This window comes from Botryllus schlosseri, chromosome 5, assembly GCF_051294905.1.
Source record: "Botryllus schlosseri isolate E-star chromosome 5, Bs_hap1, whole genome shotgun sequence".
Lineage (NCBI taxonomy): Eukaryota > Metazoa > Chordata > Ascidiacea > Stolidobranchia > Styelidae > Botryllus > Botryllus schlosseri.
Genome location: NC_137240.1, coordinates 10,290,985 through 10,310,734, shown reverse-complemented (window position 1 = coordinate 10,310,734; position 19,750 = coordinate 10,290,985). Strand labels below are relative to the sequence as shown.

General features: G+C 42.0%; 1 long non-coding RNA gene across 1 annotated transcript in view; it reads right to left on the bottom strand.

Annotated features, from left to right (window-relative positions):
• Nucleotides 1-19,750, bottom strand: part of LOC145438973 (uncharacterized) — a 184,586-nt gene that overhangs the window by 108,281 nt on the left and 56,555 nt on the right. The window lies entirely within an intron of this gene.

Genomic DNA, 19,750 nt, shown 5'->3' with positions numbered 1-19,750 from the left:
GTCTCGAAGAACCATAAGTAACCAGGAATTATTGCAAATGGGATATGAATCCGCAGTGTGCGACTTGAAATATTATTTTGACATGTTCTGTAAATATTATGAAGAAGATGTGGAAATTTCCGACAGATGGCAAAGATGGGCTATGACAAGACCCAATGATATTGTTGGAATGCTGACGCTGTATGTTGATAAAGTTTACGGGAATGCATTATCTCCGCAAGGCAAGGCTCTGGGGTATCATGCTGCTATCAAAGAACATAATAGGATTGCAATTATTACACTGGGAAACTATAAGGAAGCCAAATTTCTTTGGTACCAACATATTGTTCGTATGCATCCCTTGAAGGAAAACTTTTCAGAACAATGGATAAAAGGATGTTTGAAAGATGATTAACTGAAATGATACATATACTGCATCAAATTTTCCACTACATCAGTTGGATATGGTGTGATTAAAAAAAAAAAAAAACATGTACTATATCTAATATAAAAACTAGAATTAAAAACTTTTATTTGTGTAATCCTATTGGTTGAATGATTAAGACTCTTTGGATGTTTAACGATGTTTGGGTTTTTTTTTTTTGTGTAAGGAATTTTAAGACATTAATAATTTGTTTGATCTTTGATTGTGGCATGTTGGAAGTCAATCATGAAAAGTATGAGTATGTGCCTAAAGATCCACAGAAGAAGGAATTGAATCGGAACAAGTTCAGACCGTGTCTATATCCTACGATACCTGACAGCAGAGTTGCTTGGCTAAAGATGGGAGTTGTACATGAACGAATAAAAGAAAGAATAGAAAACTTTCCGAAGTTGACAGCCAATGACATGGAGTATGTATTGAAAGATTTTCTTGTCTGGCTATACCGGGACCATGAGGTGGCGGAACAATTGAAATGCGCCAAAAGAGTACTGGAGCAAATTGTGGAAGAAAACTTTGGAGAGAGCCCTGCATACTACTTGTATGTATTTCTACGATATGTGTTGGCTATAGCTAATGTTGATGAAGATTGGAACATTACTAGCAGAACTATTGCCGGTTTTTCACGGGCTATGTATACTATGGATAAACGACTGAATTAGTAATATTTTCTTTTCTTTCTGTGTGTATCAAGTCTTGTTGGATAATATTAATCTACATCGAATGGCAAGACATAGGCTACATGTTGAACGGCGAAAGATTGATCAAGAAATTCAAACAAATCCTGTCATTTTGCAAGCAGGGCCGATGGATGAGTCAGATATCTATATTTGGCAAGCACTTTTGCGCGGACCCTCAAAAACACCATATGAAAAAGGGACATTTCTCCTTAGAATCGAATTTCCAACGGAATATCCATTCAAGCCTCCGAAGATCAAATTTGAAACCAAAATTTTCCATCCGAATATAAGCCGTAGGGGTACCATATGTATTGACATTCTTGCAAATGAATGGTCACCTGCTTTAACGTTGGGCAAAGTATTGGTCTCGATTTCGTCATTGTTGGCTTCTCCTAACCCAGAAGATCCAATGGATGTTGAAAGCGCCAGACTGTATCGGGATGATTATGATAGTTATCAGAAGACGGCACGCAAATGGACTGATATGTATGCTAAGTGAATAGTTACGTATGTGGTATGTTCATCACAATTATGGAATATTCTAGAAGGGCTGTTATACTTATATAGGTGTAGAATATGTTATTGGAAAGTTTCCGGTCCAATAATCAATATAAAATTCTCTATATTAAGAAAATATGGGGGATAAAATTGCTAGAGTAAAACATGAACTTGACGTTTTCTTTGATTCCTTTGAAAAGAAATATGAACACAAAGACTTTGGCAAGTGGGCTGCAACAACACGGGATGAACTGGAAATATTTATGACACCTTACTTGAGGATTTGCAACCTGAGAATATCTGACGAACTGTTTGATGCGCTATACAGAAAGCATTTAGCCATCGCCCGCATGATATTGTTTGAAAATTATGAACATGCTAAATTTTGTTGGTTCGTCTTCTGTGTTGGATTACATCCTGCCTCAGATGTGATACCTGAAGGATGGGTGTTGGAAAGAATGCCTTGTTCTGATAGAACCGGATTTTGTATTTACACCACGGATAAACTCTTTTATGATACTTTTCCCTCTGATGTGAGAGCTGCTATACTTATACATAAAATGAAATGTGATGGATGTGATAATTATGAACAATGAATGCATAAATTGTACATTTTATTGTTTGCTGAATTAAATGTCTATTAATTATGTACGACATGTATGCTAAATTAATTAAGTATTACATTGAGTTGATTCATTTCCGTCTGCATGACTAAATAGACCCTTACCTGGATGATTAATTTCTTTCAGAAAATTCAGTATGAATAACGCGGTGATAAATGATAAAGGTGATGTTGATGTCACCAGAATAGTTGGATCTAATGTAGCGGAACAAGATTTGATATTTTATTTTTGGCTATTCAAAGAGCGATATGAAGCGAGAATACTCCCCTCTCATAGATGGTACGAGTGGTCAAAGACTCCACCCAAATATATCAAACTTGGATTGAAATGTTTTTGCAAACGGGTTAACGAAACCCTTTCCGATGAAAAGCCCTTTGTTATTGACTACCCAGGAGTATTAGAAAACCACAAAATGATAAAAGAAATGGCCTATGGAAATTATGAAAGGGCTAAACTTTTGTGGTTCAACTATATGGCTCGAATGCATCCTATGGAAAATTTGATCACGGATGAATGGGTGAAGGAACAAGCCGAATCTACGGAACCCTTTTACCCTGAGGATACTATAGATGTCCTAGTTCAATGAGAAATATTAAGCCCATGAATGCTATCGTTTTCATGTATGTATATAAAGTGTTATAACTGGCCTACGGAATATAGAATGGTCAAGAATCTCTATTGCGTCTTGCGTAGAGTAATTTTATTGTATTTTGTCGCACGGTGAATTGATTTCGTAACGATCACAGTTTATTAAAAGGTTTTGGTCAACCTACATTCAGAAATGTTTCACAGTTTGTACTGATTATTGCTAATTTGTTGACTGCGAATGATGTTTAATACTGTGGGGCCTCGTCATCCCTACAGTATGTATATAAGGCGTTATACACTGCTACGCCCTTATTTTTAAGCAGGACCCTAGGGATTGAAGCCCTAGTTTTAGGGAAACAAAATCCGAAGTTTACGGTGCGAACCCTTATTATAGGCTAAATAAATAATTAATGAAAAACAATATAAAATCTTATAAAATCTTGAACAACTAAACCATTAAATTAACTAAATAATGAACACTAAAACCTGTTTGAACAATCTGCAATGCCTGTATTAAGTGGCATCTTAGTTAAGGGTAGTATCATGCGGTCCGATTAAGAGGATCATAGTGATTTTAATTGCACTGAAGACATGACGTCCTTAATGTTGATATGTTATATTAAAATCGATTGAAACATTATAATCACAAGTATACTGAAGAATATTATGATGAATAGGAATTGATATTTGAAATACATTGATATTTACGGCAGGAAAGGCCGTCGCATCAATTATATGCGAAAACAAACCTTGGAGTATTGAAAATGTTTGTTAATTGTGTATGACGATGTATAGGTTAAACCATGCCTTGTGTTAAAAGTAATGAATGATGTGTATGCCAATTTAACCAAGATTTGCATAGAGTTACCACATTTCCGTCTGCGCAATTAACTTATTGGAGTATTTGGTTGTATTAAGCTTCTAGATTATCAGTAGATAAAAGTAGATTAAAATTCTGGACCACAGGGTCATTGTCAACTTGAGAAGAAACAATCCTACAACTGTTGTTGCTCCAATCACCATTTACAGACGTCGTCAGGATACTAAAGCAAACGAAAGGCAACGCTTTACTAGGAAGTAACCCGAACAAGTGTGGACTACTCGCATAACAATCGTTGTGGAGCTGCACTATAAAAACAAATTTGGTGGCCAGTACGGGGAACTTCCGGTGTTCAGACGTTGTCCAATCGATGCTTTCTAAGACGACCATCGTAAAACTTGTACTTGTCGTATCCTTGCTTTCATCTTCTATATCTCTCCTGATTATATTGGCAGCAATCTATCTGCACGTATCGCCTGGAGCGCTTTCTAATCTATTGAACGTATTTTTGGGATCCAACAGCAGCGCATCTACTGCTTATGTTCCACCCACGAATACGCCGCAAGGATCTATAATCCATTTTAACATATCTTCACCTGATCTAATAACTTCTGTCAACAGTACTTTCTCCAGTCAATAGGAAGGACTATGCGAAGGATGTTGAAAGCATTCAAAAGGAAAAAGCCGTCAGAAGCAACAGACGAACTCAAACAAGGGATTACCTTGCTTAAAGCTACACAAAAACGCCATGAAGATGTCCGGCGACAAGAAAGACAACTGGCTAAGGACGTGGCTGAACAGACAGAGCTATTGAAAGAGGTAAAGACAGCTCTGCCGGAAACCATGAAAGGGTTAGAAAAGGCAAAGAAAGAGGTTCGAAAAGCTCAAGCAGACCTCAAAGCTGTTTGTGATGCCACAACAAAAGTTAGCGGAAAGGTCTCCACCGACGTGCTGAATGACATCCTTAAGTCAGAGTTCGAGCTCGGAAGGTCGCATGCTCAGGCTACGCGAGATAGCGTCCAATCTCCCGTTTTGACAGTAACTCCCAATGCACCAGAACATGATCCTCCGGCTTACGTCCCGCTCGCTGAGCAGCCGTCGGATAATGTACAACCAGGACCAACAATGACGGTCCGTAAGGGTCTGGATTGTCATACTGTGACGGCTGTCTATCCTAAATTACCACGTTCTGATTCGTCCTCGTTGTCAGACTCTCAAATAGGGACGACACCATGCTTCCATATTGGCAGTGGTGCGCGCCCCAAACAAAAAGATGGTAACCCAACAACGATGGGAACAAGGGCGAAACCTGCAAAAAGTTCCTTGAGTAACTATAGGGGATATCAAGGTTGGCCAGAACGCCGCAATTCGGAGACAGAATCTCGTATAAAAGCGGATGGCGCCTCACAACGTGTAACCTTTCGTAGCCCGGGAGAGGAACAATCTGCAGCAGAAGACAGTGAGGTCGACTTTCAGACTCGACTAAAACAGCTTTCCAAGGAATTAAGAGATAATATAAGGTCTCTACGGGGCGGTGCCAGCTCTCAGGATTCTGCGGAGGAATCTAGCGATGAGGAACCTGCCGATATCTCTCGTTCTCCTGATACACCTCGCGCTACCTCCACTCCAAAAGAGTATGGGGGAAGGACTAGGCGACAACGGCAGCAACAGCTACATAAGAATACGGGTGCGTCAGCCCCATTACTAAATGTATCTGCTAAAATCCAGTCAGAAAAAGAAATGCTTCAGCTTATGATGGACCCTGGAGACATGCCACTGCTAAAGTGGATGGAAAATTCGATGCGAAGAATACGCCACGGTCCTGGAAATACGGATGTGGATGTTATCTTGGCTAATGCGCTGCAGAAGAAATTGAGGGATGCTGGTCGACACAAACAGGCTACCCAACTGGGAAATTTTTTTAATACCAATTCGGGAGAAGCAGATTGGGAATCGGTGATGCGATCTCTTTCCTTATCCAATCCCCAGGGATTGGTAAATGATGAAAAAATCATTGGGGATTTCCGCAGGAATTATCGCTGGGAGGATGAGCCGCTGCCTCTGCTGAATAGCGCTTTGAAACAACTAGAAATAGACATGGATAGTCTTATTGAGGATAATCCGGATGGATTGCGCCTTTTCCGAAATCTAAGACAACGACTTCCCGAAGCGCTCAGATTGATGTTACGAGGCTGGGAAGAAGAGAAAAGATGGCGGGATGTTGCGGAGGAACTACAACTTGTTTGGAACTCCGAGTTTCTGGACGAACAAGAGACGCGCCCCAGGTATCAGGAAACAAAGGAAGTACGTGATACAAAACCGTCCTTGCCGCCAGTACACATTTATAATGTTCAACCTGCAGGACAAATAGTGCACAGTTATCCCACTCATGGAAGAGAGGACAGTCAGCTCAACACCCCTCCTCCACCTGGTGACACCCCACCGCCGGGGGTACAATCACCCTCGCCCCTACAACCACTGAATAACTTTGGGGGGGCAACACCTCCTGGATCACCTAGGGGGATCTCACCGCGTCAGCTTGCCAATGCAGACCAGGTACCGTTACAACGTCGGAATCCTCAACGTAAAGCACGCAACAATCGATTCCCCACCCGCATCATGAATGGCAATGGATTTGGTAGGCGTGGACAAGGCCCGAGGGCCAGGCCAATACACCAACAGGATGGGCGTAACGCATCATCGAGACCTAACGGACAGCCAACGAGAACAACAAGATCTTCACGCGCTAGTCCAGGACCGGAAACCTCAAACCGAAGTCCGCGAGTGGCGAATACGCAGGATTCCGGGATGGGTGCAGACAACTCACAGATTACGCCGTCCAGCAGCCAGGAAGCCCGCAATATTGCGGATAGTCAAGGTGAGAGATACAATTTTCTTGGAAATCCGAATATTTTCGCTCCTCTAGGATTGTATCTGAATCCCACTCAGGGACAATCCCTGTCCGTTTGTTACTACTGTAAGGCACCGGGACATCAATCCCGAAATTGCGTGGCTAAATTCATACTGTGGCTAAACGATAAGGTTCTTGCTAGAGATGAGGAATTAGGATGGGTAATTCGTGGGCGAGCACGACCTGTACCCCCTCATGTTAAAGAATCTGCAGAACGAAACTGGAAACCGTTCCTTGCGAGAAATAACATACTAACGATTGAAGGACTTGATCGATATCTGGCTGCTCAAGGTTCACCCTCGTTTACACAGAGGACCGCTCTGTGCGAAGCCTATTATGATACCAGGCCAAAAAACCGAGATAGAACCCACTGGCATGATAGGGATCAATGGGGTCCTCATGGACCACCTGCACGTCCATCTGGGAGAAATACCCAAGTGGCCTGGACGAAACCTCAATATCATGATCGGCCGCGTCAATATGATGCTTCATATTGGACGGACGAGGAACTGAATCAAGGTATTCGACTTTCAAAAAACGCCTTGGGGTGCTGATTGATCCGGTGAATCAGCTCCCAGACAATTTAATAATTCAACATACGAAAACTGTACATAATTCATCATTACCCTTATTTACATTTCTTGATATGCCGGATGACCCCCTACAGCCCGATTTTACGGAATTGTTTGGAGGCCAGTTGTTGTATTTAATTGATACAGCAACTGGTACGAAATTCCTAGCTGACACGGGGAGCATCCCCAATTTGATAATGAAAAAGGTCGTTATAACTAAATATCCACGAAGCTGGGAAAAACGTCAACCAATAGACATGGAATTAACTGGAATAGGTGGCTCGTCCCAAGTGGACTCTTTTGTAGTGATTGATATTGGTGGACTGCCCGTTCCATTTGTAACCGGACCAGGAGTCCCACTTAATATCGTAGGGCTGAAATGGATTGAGGAAGTCCAACAATTACCAGGCGTAACTACGGAATTCAAAACCCCGTCTAACGCAAATGAGGAGCTGTCTTTAGCATCATTACTCGAAGGGAATCATTATGACCAAGGTAACGGAACCGAAGTTGGAAGCAGTACTAGCTACACTGTAACCAACGATGGGTTGATGGATGCTGCAAACCAATTTAGCGTGGAGCGGAAAATGGCCGTTGGCGCGAGTACCGAGATGGAAATAACCACTGGTGCGAGCGACGAGTTGAAATTAGCAACTTACGTCACACAGAACCCATGGGAAACTATAGGTGTTGAGACAGGAATGCCTGCTGACACCGTTAAGGAAGACGTCGAGCGTGGAATCCCCGCTGGCGTAAAGATGGACCTGCACGAGAAAACTGGTCCAGAACACTCTCGCGGATGCACTTATCCGGATGACGATAGGAATCCGGCCCATAGTTGCATGGCGACTACTACGACTGACATCCAGAGCGAAATGTCCTCTGGCGAAAATAAAGACCTGCATGAGAAAACTGGTCCTAAGTGCCTTCGTGGATGCACTTGTCCGAATAACCTTAATGATTCGGCCCATAGTTGCATGACGACAGCCGCAGTAATGAGTACTTTCCCAAAAGGTTCAAACGAAGCAGCAATTGCCGGTCAACCGGATGTACATCCGGACATGTCCGACAAGGAGTCTGGGGATTTTATGATGCACGTCTCCCCAGAAAAAGGGTCCCCGGCGGAAAAGGAGTCCGTCGGCGTGACGGTAGGTGCGGGCACGCGCCGAGATCAGAGGCCTACATCGAAGGACCTCGCCCTCTCTCCACCAACACCAACAACTCGGTCATCACGAATCTCAAATCAGCCTATGGCTGGGCCAGTAACCACGTATGTTTTGCAGAAAGACACTCACCCGCGAGTCAAGACGGAACTTGAGGATCTCTGCGCAAAATCCGTGGCGCTGGCCAAACTCCCATACAAACCTCCTGATCTGACGACTCCAGAAAACACCATTATTGCTGATGATGTTTGGAAAGCCGTCTACACACCGTTCGCGTCTGAACTCGAGGACCTGCGAGGCCATCTTGGCGGCCCGCAAACCATGAAATACAAATGCGACATCGAGCTTAAAGACCCCTCGACGAAACCGTTTGTGTCTGGTCCTTATAATCTGAAGGGGGAGGGCCAGGCGAAAGCATTAAAAGAAGCGGTAGACAATTTCCTGGATTTGGGCGTCATTGAACGAGGCTTTGCCGAATGGAAGTTGGCTATATTTGTGGTCCCTCAGAAAATGAATGAGAGACAGAAACAGGAGGATGGATGGAAGCAGGCCTGGAGAGTAGTACAGAATCTCCAACCCCTTAATGCGGCCATAAAATCAATAGAAGTACCTCCACCTCTTGTACCGGACGTAAAGCAGCTCGCCCAAGGCAGAGAAGTGCTTTCTCTCCTTGATTTGAAGAAGGCCTATTTCCACATGGACGTAACGGAAAGGTCTAAACAATATGTGGGCATAGCCATCAAAGGAATGCACGTAAGATGGCGTAAGATGCCGATGGGGCTGAAGACCGCGGTGGCTCTTTGGTCTGCGAATATGCAAGAATGTGTGGTGAAACCTATCACGGAAAAATACCAACAACACATGAAACAAGTTGGCAGGACAGATGAGGAGAATGCGACGCCTATGGAGGCCTACATAGACGACATTTTTCTCAGCACAAGAACGGTAGAAGACCACTTACTGCTGCTACGCATGGTATTTGAACAGCTCGCCAAGATGAAACTGACGGTTAGCATCAATAAGTGTTTCATTGGAAAGCGAAAAGTGAACCTTTTGGGGGCAACCCTGACGGGGAAAGAAATTGAGGTTCAGCCCGAAAGAATAAGGGCTTTACGCGAACTCTCACCACCTCACAATGTATACGAGTTAAGGGGGTGGATTGGCGCACTTCGCTATATCTCGGAGCATATACCTGAGTTAAGTTTGAAGCTGGCCAAATTCGATGCGCTAACAGGCAAAGTCCCTGCGACACAAGGACGAGTGACGCCTGTGCTATGGACCAATGAATTACTGCAGGACTTCAAAATGGCACAAGCAGCCCTCGATGATGCTAAGGTTCTATACCATTTGGACCCAAATCTTCCCATTTTTGTGGAAACTGATGCTTCAGATATTGGGTTTGGATCAATCATTTTTCAGACGGAAAAGGGGTGCAATCCGCCTTTCAAAAAAGTTTACCCAATTGCTTACTATAGTCAAAAGTGGGCGACTCCAACGGCAAAGGCTTATGATCCATGTACAAAGGAATTGAAAGCCTTAAAAGATTCGGTGGAAAAATGGCAATCAATGTTGAGAGCCTTACCCTTTACAATAATCACTGATAATACTGGGGTTTTTGGGCTCCTCAAAAGAATGACAGACAAAGCGAAAAATCCAAGCCCAAAACCCCTAATTCAGAGGTGGCTCAATCATCTAGCAGGATTCCAAATAAAAGAGGTAATTCATCTAAGTACGATGCAGGTATTTACGTCGGATGGACTGTCTCGATCTTATTGGATGGAGATGGCTGCGGGAGAAGATGATCCACATGTTTGGGCGACGATTCCCAAGAAAAAGGGCGTTTCGAACCGACAGAAAAAACCCCGACCGGAAAAAATACAGCAGATGCTGATGTATCACTGTCGACATGAACTTTGCGACAACTCGGTGAACGGGTTCCATCCTTGGGAAGATATTTGCAGTATCTTTCAAAAGAAAACTGGGGAACAAATGGAAAGGGACGAATTACAGAGTGTCATGCAAAGATGTGACAGAGCAATAACTACGGAATATGGTGTGGCAGCCGCCCATGGACATACAAAAGGGACGCCTCCTCCGTACTGTAAATATGAAGGTAACGAGGTACTGTACCATATGACGACTGAAAACAATGCGAGACAGATAATGTCCGCGGGCATTGAACGGATGAACAGGAGGTTCATTCATTTGAGCAAAACGCTAACAAAGAAAAGTAAAAGGCGGAATGTGGTAATTTGCATGAAAGCAGCAAATCTAAGGAATGAGGGACTCGAATTGCTGCAATCAAACGTACAAGACGTGGTATTGTGTGAAGGTCCTATACCACCGACAATCATACAAAATATGTAAATACGTATGGGCAGAGTGTAAATATGTGATATAATAAGGGGGAACGGACAAAAATCCCTTTAATGGGAGCAAACGGACAAAACTGAAACGTCGTACCTAGAAAAAATGCTGAGTCAGCATTTTTCTATCTCGTGCGGAAAAACGAGAGAACAAAAAAAAAAAAAGGTTTAAGTAATAGAAGAAGGCAATTGAATTAAAGGATCATGGGGAATCATGATGAATGACGTCAAGTAGACACACGAGTAAAGCGGGCATATACTGCACTAGTTCCAACTTTTGTGTAAACAACTCTGCTGTTTCTGTAAGTACTAGTTCTGTGTTGAACTATTTGAATATCAAGATACACGAACATCCATTCATACAATAAAAATCTTGAAATATCGAAACAGTTTGAAAGCGTCGCCAATCATTGCACAGGTTCGTAAGAGAATATCGAGCGAATATTTTCGTGTGCCGTGAATATCTTTCATATACCTTTAGTATGAAATGAGTCGCGTGGAATAATAATTGGTATCCTATAAAAGTAAAACTTGTTGCGTTTGGTTGCATACTTTTTATCATTGTTCTTTGTGGTTTTGAAAGACGGGTGGATTTACATCTAAATGTAGTAAGCGTAGTACCTCATGTAATAAATTTTACTCGTTTGAAAATCGACAACGGGAAAAAATACCGGTCACTAGAGTAACAGTATCAATATGAGTGGTATAATATTTTTCGTGATATGTAACCAGTCGCATGCAGGCCTGCACGCTATAATCGCTTGTATGAATATCAACATTACCGCGCACCAGGCTAGGCCTGATATCGTTACCAGCCTGAACTATCGAGTCTGCAGCAGGACTGGCGCATGTGATGACATCGCTGGCCTAAACTATATAGCGTCTGCTATACAGGCCTCGAATGATTTGCCTGCTATCCCTATACTTATGCGATTGTTATGTGATACTGGCTTGTGACTGATAGCATGAACTTGAATAACTTTGAATCTGCGCAATTGGCAACGAACATGCGCGATTGGTAACGAAAAAATTCGAACAGACGTAAGTGATTAGCGTTTATACTAAAACATCAGAAGATGTGTGTTAAGACCGAGTTATCAAAAGATACGACAGGCCTGAATCACATATAAAAGTCACATATAAATGCCGATACGTAACATATTCCGCAGCAGACTTCAATCGTATTATTTGCGAAATAGTTCGTCGTCACTCATCGAGCTTGCGTATTCAATTGGTCGCGCGTGTTGATGAATAGTGAATTGTTGATATTGAAGCGAGATCGAAGAAACGCTAATTAAGCGCTGGACTCGCTGGCAAGCTTACTCGCACTTATACGCGTAAATTCGTCAACACGATGAAGCTTGTCCTACCCATGTATTATGAGCATTGACCCATTTACTTGACCTCAATAAATCGATGCTAACATAGTTTTGTAACAATTTCAAACCCCTCTCTTTTTATTCAAACACCTTCCTTTTTTCCATCTGGCCACGCCATGTAAAAATAAAAGTCGGCGAATGTTAGCTAACATTGGGCGAGACAAATCGATCTGTGTCTCACCTGGTACTTGTTTCTCCGCGCTGCCATTTACGTAGCAATGCCGAATTGCACACTCATTGGCTATTTTGTGGGGTTCTGGTGTTCAGACGTTATTAATGTTAAGATCTTTGGAATCAGTGCAACAATAGCATGCGATTGCGATTAATACCAGTTATTACAAATTCTGATATTTGAAGAGCTTCTTGGAGGTACAGAACTTCAATATACAATTAAATAGTATATTCATATTGAAATGAACCCGAATATTTTCGGCTGACACTCGTCAGGGGTAATCGTCAGCAACTAGTAGAGAATTGGAAAGAACATTGTATATCAACAATCGTATCACAAAATATGACGTCACCAGCATGAAATTTCGAATGAGAGAGCGTTCAATGTACTATTTTTAGGTGGTACACGAACTCCTTTTGTTGATAATTATTCGCACAAATTCTGATATGCTCATGATGAATTGAGCTATCACAGGTCAGGACAGGCCTCACCACTGACCAGTCTGCGCCTCCCCTCTCCTTTCGCGATATATTTTAGAACGAGAAATGAGTGAATTCCACGATTTTGTAAGGTAAAATGTTTAAAATTAGTCATTAATGAGTATTGAGGGAAAATACACGATTATTGGTGCTATAGTCATTGTATGCAGGGCTTTGGAGCAGCCGTAAATTTGCATTGCTCCAGCTCCGGCTCCGGAGCTGTCTTCTATCATACACTAGCTCCTGAGCCGCATTATAACCACTGCTCCGGCTCCAGCTCCGGCTCCGGCTCTGAAAACTATCGAAGGTGCCTGTGTATATCTGGGGTGGGCAACCCGCGGCCTGCGGGCCATATGTGGCCCGCGAGAAGATTTTGAGTAGCCCGCGAGCTAATTTCCCATTATATTATCGAAATCCTGTTATATTATTGAAAATGAATTGCTCAGATTGTGAACTTGCAAGGCCAACCAAAAATGTGATTAGTCTGGCTGCAACACTTGGGATGTTGATGACTAAAATATCAGTTCTGACGCATTGGCAGATCCAGGGTCTAGTCACATTTCAAATAAACCGTCGTACAATAAACTAGAAGAGTAGTAAATTTTTTCTTCGCGCTCCGCGTGTTTAATTGTCACACGATTTCTTGCTTTGTAGCCTACTCCCTCCTGAAAATGAAAAAACGCCTGATTTAGCCGATTTAGTCTAACTATATTCGCAATTACGAGAGAAAGTCTTTTCGCGTTTGGTTGGTTGAATAAGGGAAAATTGGTGCACCGACTTCGAAGTCATTTCGCACCATGACTCAAGGGCCCATAATAAAGTCCACATTGTCAAGCAATCAGATGACTCGCCCGGTGGCATTTACAAATTCCACTACTTTTATAAACATTCTGGGGTCAGACAATAGATTGTCCAGTACAAAACATATGCCTAATTGTTCGGCGGCTCTTTTAAGTGAAGTTCGGTGGTCGTCGTATCTGCTGCACTGGATCAAGAAGTGTTCGACCGATTCCTCCGAGTAACAAATTTCACATAGTCCATCATCATGGCACCCAATACGGTACAGGTGTCCGTTGAGTTTGCAATGGCCTTTCTGGAGTCTAAATAGCGTTGTACTATATTGTTTATCCAGCTTATTCATTTCCTTTGTGGTTTCTTTGTCTTCAGTGAGGCGTCGATAGTGCGAACCAGTCTCTGCCGCATTGAACTCGGAGGTCCACCATCTTTCGGATTGCTCGTTTATGATAGTCTTGCATTCCGATAGTGTTATTTTCAGACTTTCTTCGTCGTTGACTCCTGCTTCGCCCCCGGCGGCCTCCTTTGCGAGGGTGTCTGCGACGTGATTGAAACCGACGCCTTCGTGACCTGGAATCCATATAAAAGCAATAATAATTTCTCTCTTCAAGAGATCTAAGCATACATCGAATATTTTAGAAATTAAATGATGAGTCGAGGAACGGTGCTGTATCGCGTCCAAAGCGCTTAGACTATCCGAAAGAATGGCTATACTATTATGACTTGGCGGCTCGCATTGTCCGGAAACCCATTCCAGAGCTTTGTAGATCGCGAACAACTCTGCTGTAAATATAGATGTTGTTTTGGGGATTCGAAATTTCGAGGAGATGTTCAAAAGATTGACATGAAAACTACTACCACATCCGCTGTCCATTTTGGAGCCATCAGTATATATTTGTAAATATAAGTCATAGTTGGTTTCTACGTAGTCTTGACACTCACGTCCGAACGGTGAGTTAGGGTGGTGATAAGCCAAACTTCGAAGACATGTATCAACTTTTACCGGTAGGTCAATCCATGGTGGAAGGGAAATTGGGCTGGAAACCGCAATGTCAAGTCCCCTTATGCTTGATATTTGAGTGTACATATTAAAAGTGGTAAACTTGATCGAATCTGGGAAAATTTCGTGCCAAGAGTTCTCGCATAGTGGCCGACATGGATGCGTTGGGTGAGATCGGACGTAGCACTTGTATATTAAGCAAGCTCTGCGGTGGCGAATGTGAATCGGTAATTCATTCGTTGTATGTTGGAGTGTACAAATCGGGGTGCTTTTCATTGCCCCGCAACAAATTCTCAAGGCGGCGTTTTGTATCCACTGGATACGGTTTGAATTGTATTTTGGGCTAAACATATATGCCTCAAAGCCATACTCGATCACTGACCGTATAAGTAGCCTACTCTATAAATCGTCATTAAACATTCCTTGGACGCTCCCCAAGTGGTGCCACCTAGGAAACGTATCAAATTCAATCGCGCAACGCATTTCGCTGCAACTACATTGGTGTGCGCTTTATAGGATAATCGTTTATCGAATACGACCCCGAGATATTTAAATTCATCACTGATAGGCACGGTTATCCTATCTATTTTCAGTCGGACATCTGGTAATTTACGTTTTTTGGTGAATATCATAGAGGAGCATTTATTTGCATTTATTCGAAATCCCCATTTTTTACACCAATCTGACAACTTCTCCAATGACGCCTGGAGTGAAGTGGCAACGTGTTCGATATTGAGACCAGTCTCCCACAAACATATATCATCTGCGAATATATTGATGCTTGATTCAATTTGATCAGGTAGATCGTTCATCATGAGGTTGTACATGATCGGGCTTAAAACGCTGCCCTGAGGAAGACCGTTTTCTAGCGGAAATATGTCTGAATAAGAAGACCCCACGCGAACCTGAAATTTTCTATCCGATAAGAACGACCTCAACCAGTCTAGTATGTTTCCTCGCAAACCCTGACCGTGTAGCTTGTGGATTAGTCCATTTATCCAAACCATGTCATACGCTTTCTCTAAGTCTATGAACACAGCTATTGTTGATCGCTGGTTCCATATGGACTTGTAGACATCGTCATGTAGACTCATGATACAATCTTTTGCTGAACGTCTACTTCGAAACCCGCTGAGCGCGGGATGGAGTAATTTTTTGCTATCAAGCCACCATTTCAATCTGTTATTGATCATTCGTTCGACACTCTTACATAAATTGCTCGTGAGGGAAATGGCCCGACGCCATGTTGAACTCACTGTGCAATGTTTGTTTACCCCTTATCTTTTCATTGGATCGCAATCTCATGGTGTATTGAACTGATAAATATTGCTATAGAATCGATTGATTGTAACTTTTTACTGATTCCAAATTCGCAGTTCCATAAGCATTATAGATAGCATCAGTCAGCGGCGCGGACGAACTCTGCAGAGTGCAATCGGGAATGGCCTACACGCCAATTAATGACATATATGGCAATTCAGACATGATTTTTATTTGCTCGAAAATCCAGGGAAACCAAAGTGTAACATACCAACTTTATAGAGCGTGTTAATCATCTCTATTCTATGTAATCTTTCACTATCAACAAAAAAAACTCTTTTTGGAGTAGTGCAACAAAGCGCCTGGCCGTGTTACTAGGCTCAGTGAAGACATTTGTATGGAAAGAGAATAATCAACAATCGGGTGATTATATTTTCATTCGATTAAGACACACCCAATGTACAATGCGATGTACTGAGCATACCGGAGGATGCCGAACGACGCGCATTTGCGGTCTCTTAAACTGACATCCGCCTCGGCCTATAGTGCCCAATGTCACAGCTCATTTTCAATGTTGATCTTTATGCCGAGGCTAGTTCTAGCTCTTCCCATTCCTTGCGGGGGCTTTTTTCATCGGGTCTTTTTTCACCACCAAATCTCGAGGATGATATGAAATGGTTCAAAGGAGTTATTGATATGAGGAAGATCTGCCATCATTATTATCAACCAGCTGGTCACATGACATACCTCAAACATAGGCTACCCTTGTTGGTCGGCGCGAGTTCACTACGGTACATAAAAATGCCCTATGATGATGCGGATCCGCTAAAATTCGAAAATAATGCCTCAGCATTCGTAATTCGCTTCGTAGAGGTATATAGGAGTCGTGAAAAGCAAATATCATAACGAATTGCGAAGAAAACAGCTACGACGTCGTAAAATCTACATCGACACGACAGAATATACTTTCGGGTATCGATATTAACCTGGAAAATTTATTCTGCTGTATTTTACCTGTGCGTCAGTTCACTTTATCTTCATGATGCCCGATTTCAGCCTTAAAAGTATTTTATTTGCTAATATATATCACCATCATTTCAACGAGACTATTTCAATTTAGTTGACTCATTTCCAGCAAATCAGTGTCGAATTAATTTTTCATTGATTAGCAATTTCATTATCTCAACTCTATCACAGGCCGGTATCAAGATGTAAACCCGTGAAAAAAGCATCACTTTCTCTTCAGGCATGCCTGGAACACGACGTTTCGTCATATCGAAGTGTCGAAATTTGCCACCGTAAATACTATAAATTGGAAAATGGTCGAAATTTCAATTTAAGATTGCACGGCCTTTACTGGTCCGAAGTGACCCAAATTTGGGGTGAAGCGTTTTTTTAGGCAATCTGACAAATTTATCACTAAGCGAGTGAAATTTGGAAAAAGTTATTTTTGAACAACCCTACTGAGCAGTCTGCAGTGGTTCTCAACCGCCGGTCCGCGACGACATTCCTGCCGGTCCGCCAGGTATATCACAACTTTATACTTTAATTTCAAGATGCAACGTCGAAGGCTTGTCCATTGATAAAATAAATGAAACATCAAATTTGAAACTTTTTCCAACATTTTTCAATTTCATTTCGCGCTTTGCACGATTTAGTGTCCCTAAATGTCTTGCTGATTAGGTGCCCTTCTCCGAGAAATACGCATGATTTATATGCATTTCGGCGTCAGCCATTACCGCGCCAACACATAATGAAGTTTAGGTTAACATGGGACTCCGAACGGTGGGCAAAAAATTCGGCCGCGAGAAAACCGCTTCAGTCGTGAATGATCGAAAGTTTTCGCTATTGGCGCGATTAAGCTACGTGAACTCTCTGCTTACGCTGAGTGGAATCGATGTGCTCACAAGTCACAAGTACTGGTGAAAACATCCACCCAACTGTAGGGTCTGGGGGCGAAGCCTCCGGAAGTTTGGCTTATCAACCTGTGGTGGCCCCATTACCAATGTTTTCGGAGGTGGGCTGACGAAGTGTTTTTTCGGCCCGGATTTGCGGATGGCCGGTATAGCTGATGTAATGTGTTTTCTTGCGGCAAGCATTGCATTCGTAGTTGCCTGATTAGCCTGCGTCATGGTGGCAGTGGACAATGAGCAAGGTAGCTTGACAAGGTGCTTGGTTTGACTCCGATACGTTTCTTCTCTCGATATTGTCAAAGAGAAGAATATTATTAGAGTTGGCGTGGTCGGTTAAACCCACGGCCTTCGGCGCGAAAGACTGTAAATGACTCTCGGCGGAAGCACGTTTATCTGAACAGGGCAATTTTACCTCGACTTGGCAGACTCACTACCATAATAGCACATAGATGCAATCATGAATATAATTAAATACGATCAAAACCCTCTAAATGTCACTCTCTAGCACCATATAATACAAAAAACGGTTGCATACTTTACATTTTGGCTTCATTTCAATTTTGAAAGTTCACCGGTCCGCTAGACATTTTTTTAAATTTTACCGGTCCGCGAGGTGAAAAAGGTTGAGAACCACTGGTCTATAGAACGGAGGCACTTTGCTTATAGATTACACTGGTCAACACATATTTTTAGGCAGACAAAGTAAGAGTGGTTTTGGGGGTTCTGAAGGGCACTGATTCCGAATATGACCTTAGTTTTTTCAAATTGGCTCTTGTTGTGGAGATAACCCATGGGGCTGTTTTGACCAAAATCTCCCATTTTCGCGGTAATGACTAGATATAAATCGGCTTAGTGGTACTATAAAGTTTAGAAATTCAATCTACTTGTTATTTTTACACACAGAAGACTTTATTAAATCAAAATAATGCAACAGCACTATATTTCTGGGTATTAGATTTATCATAGTTACAGACTTTCACAGATATCATGTACATAAATAAACTCCAGTCACGTATAGAAGTATTTACATATATACTCAAATAACGTGGCATTAATTCAATCAGTTTTACGTCAACCACCTTTTGTAAATTTGAAATAATCAGTTGGAATACAATATTATTGATATATTTTAACTCGAAATTGCATTTTTGTACGATTTTCGCCTGTAAGCTATTAGTGCAGTTTCTCGAAAGGTTCCGGCAACGGTCTGACATAATATGAACAATGGTTCATCTCATCTGCCCTGGTATCTTTCTATTGTTGTTCTGATGTCTTGTTAGAACCTCTCCCATTGCTAATCAACATGATGATCGGGAGATATATCAAGATGACTGAACAGGAAGTGAACTTTTATGCTCATGTTTGTTCAAGTTTTCGATATGCAGATACGAATTTTCGGACCAACTGTTTGTAGTTGGGTGCTTTGTGATCAGCTAAAAAGTTTTATTTACTACATCTTAGGAGAAATTACATGCTGTGAACTCCTCCTAATGTGAAATTGAAATATTTCATCGGTATTCGAATATACCAGATACCAGATTTAAGCTTCTCGTTTGATAGGGTTACTAGGTATACCCACTTCGTTGACTCAGTGGAAAATTATCCATTTACTACACTGTAAAAAATCTGGTAGATTTACTGGGAAATCTCTGTAAATTTTAGAACGAATTACCGGTCGCAGCCAATAACTGTGCGTAGCTTGTAATTTTACATTTTGATATGTGATATTACCTTAGTTTAGCTGTGAAGTCAAGTTGCCAGAATTTCCTCGCAAAATTACTGACAGTTACTCGTAACTGCAGTTTACAAGGCTATTGGGAAGATTGATTAGCTTCATAGTCGCTGCAGCCAATATATACGTGGAAATGAATGTTACTGATATATCATTCTCGTGGTGATTTGACTTGATTCAACCTCGTTCGCGAAACTGGGGTCTGTCGTACGGAAATTGTTGGCCCTAGTACCAATTTCAGTATAGTACATAGTAAGTAGGGTACAAGAAACAACTGACAATCGTAGCTAATGTAGTTACACCATAGCCATTATAATATATTATAAGGCTATATGGCTATACGGCCGTTCTCGCTGGTTACATTCGTTGTTACGGATA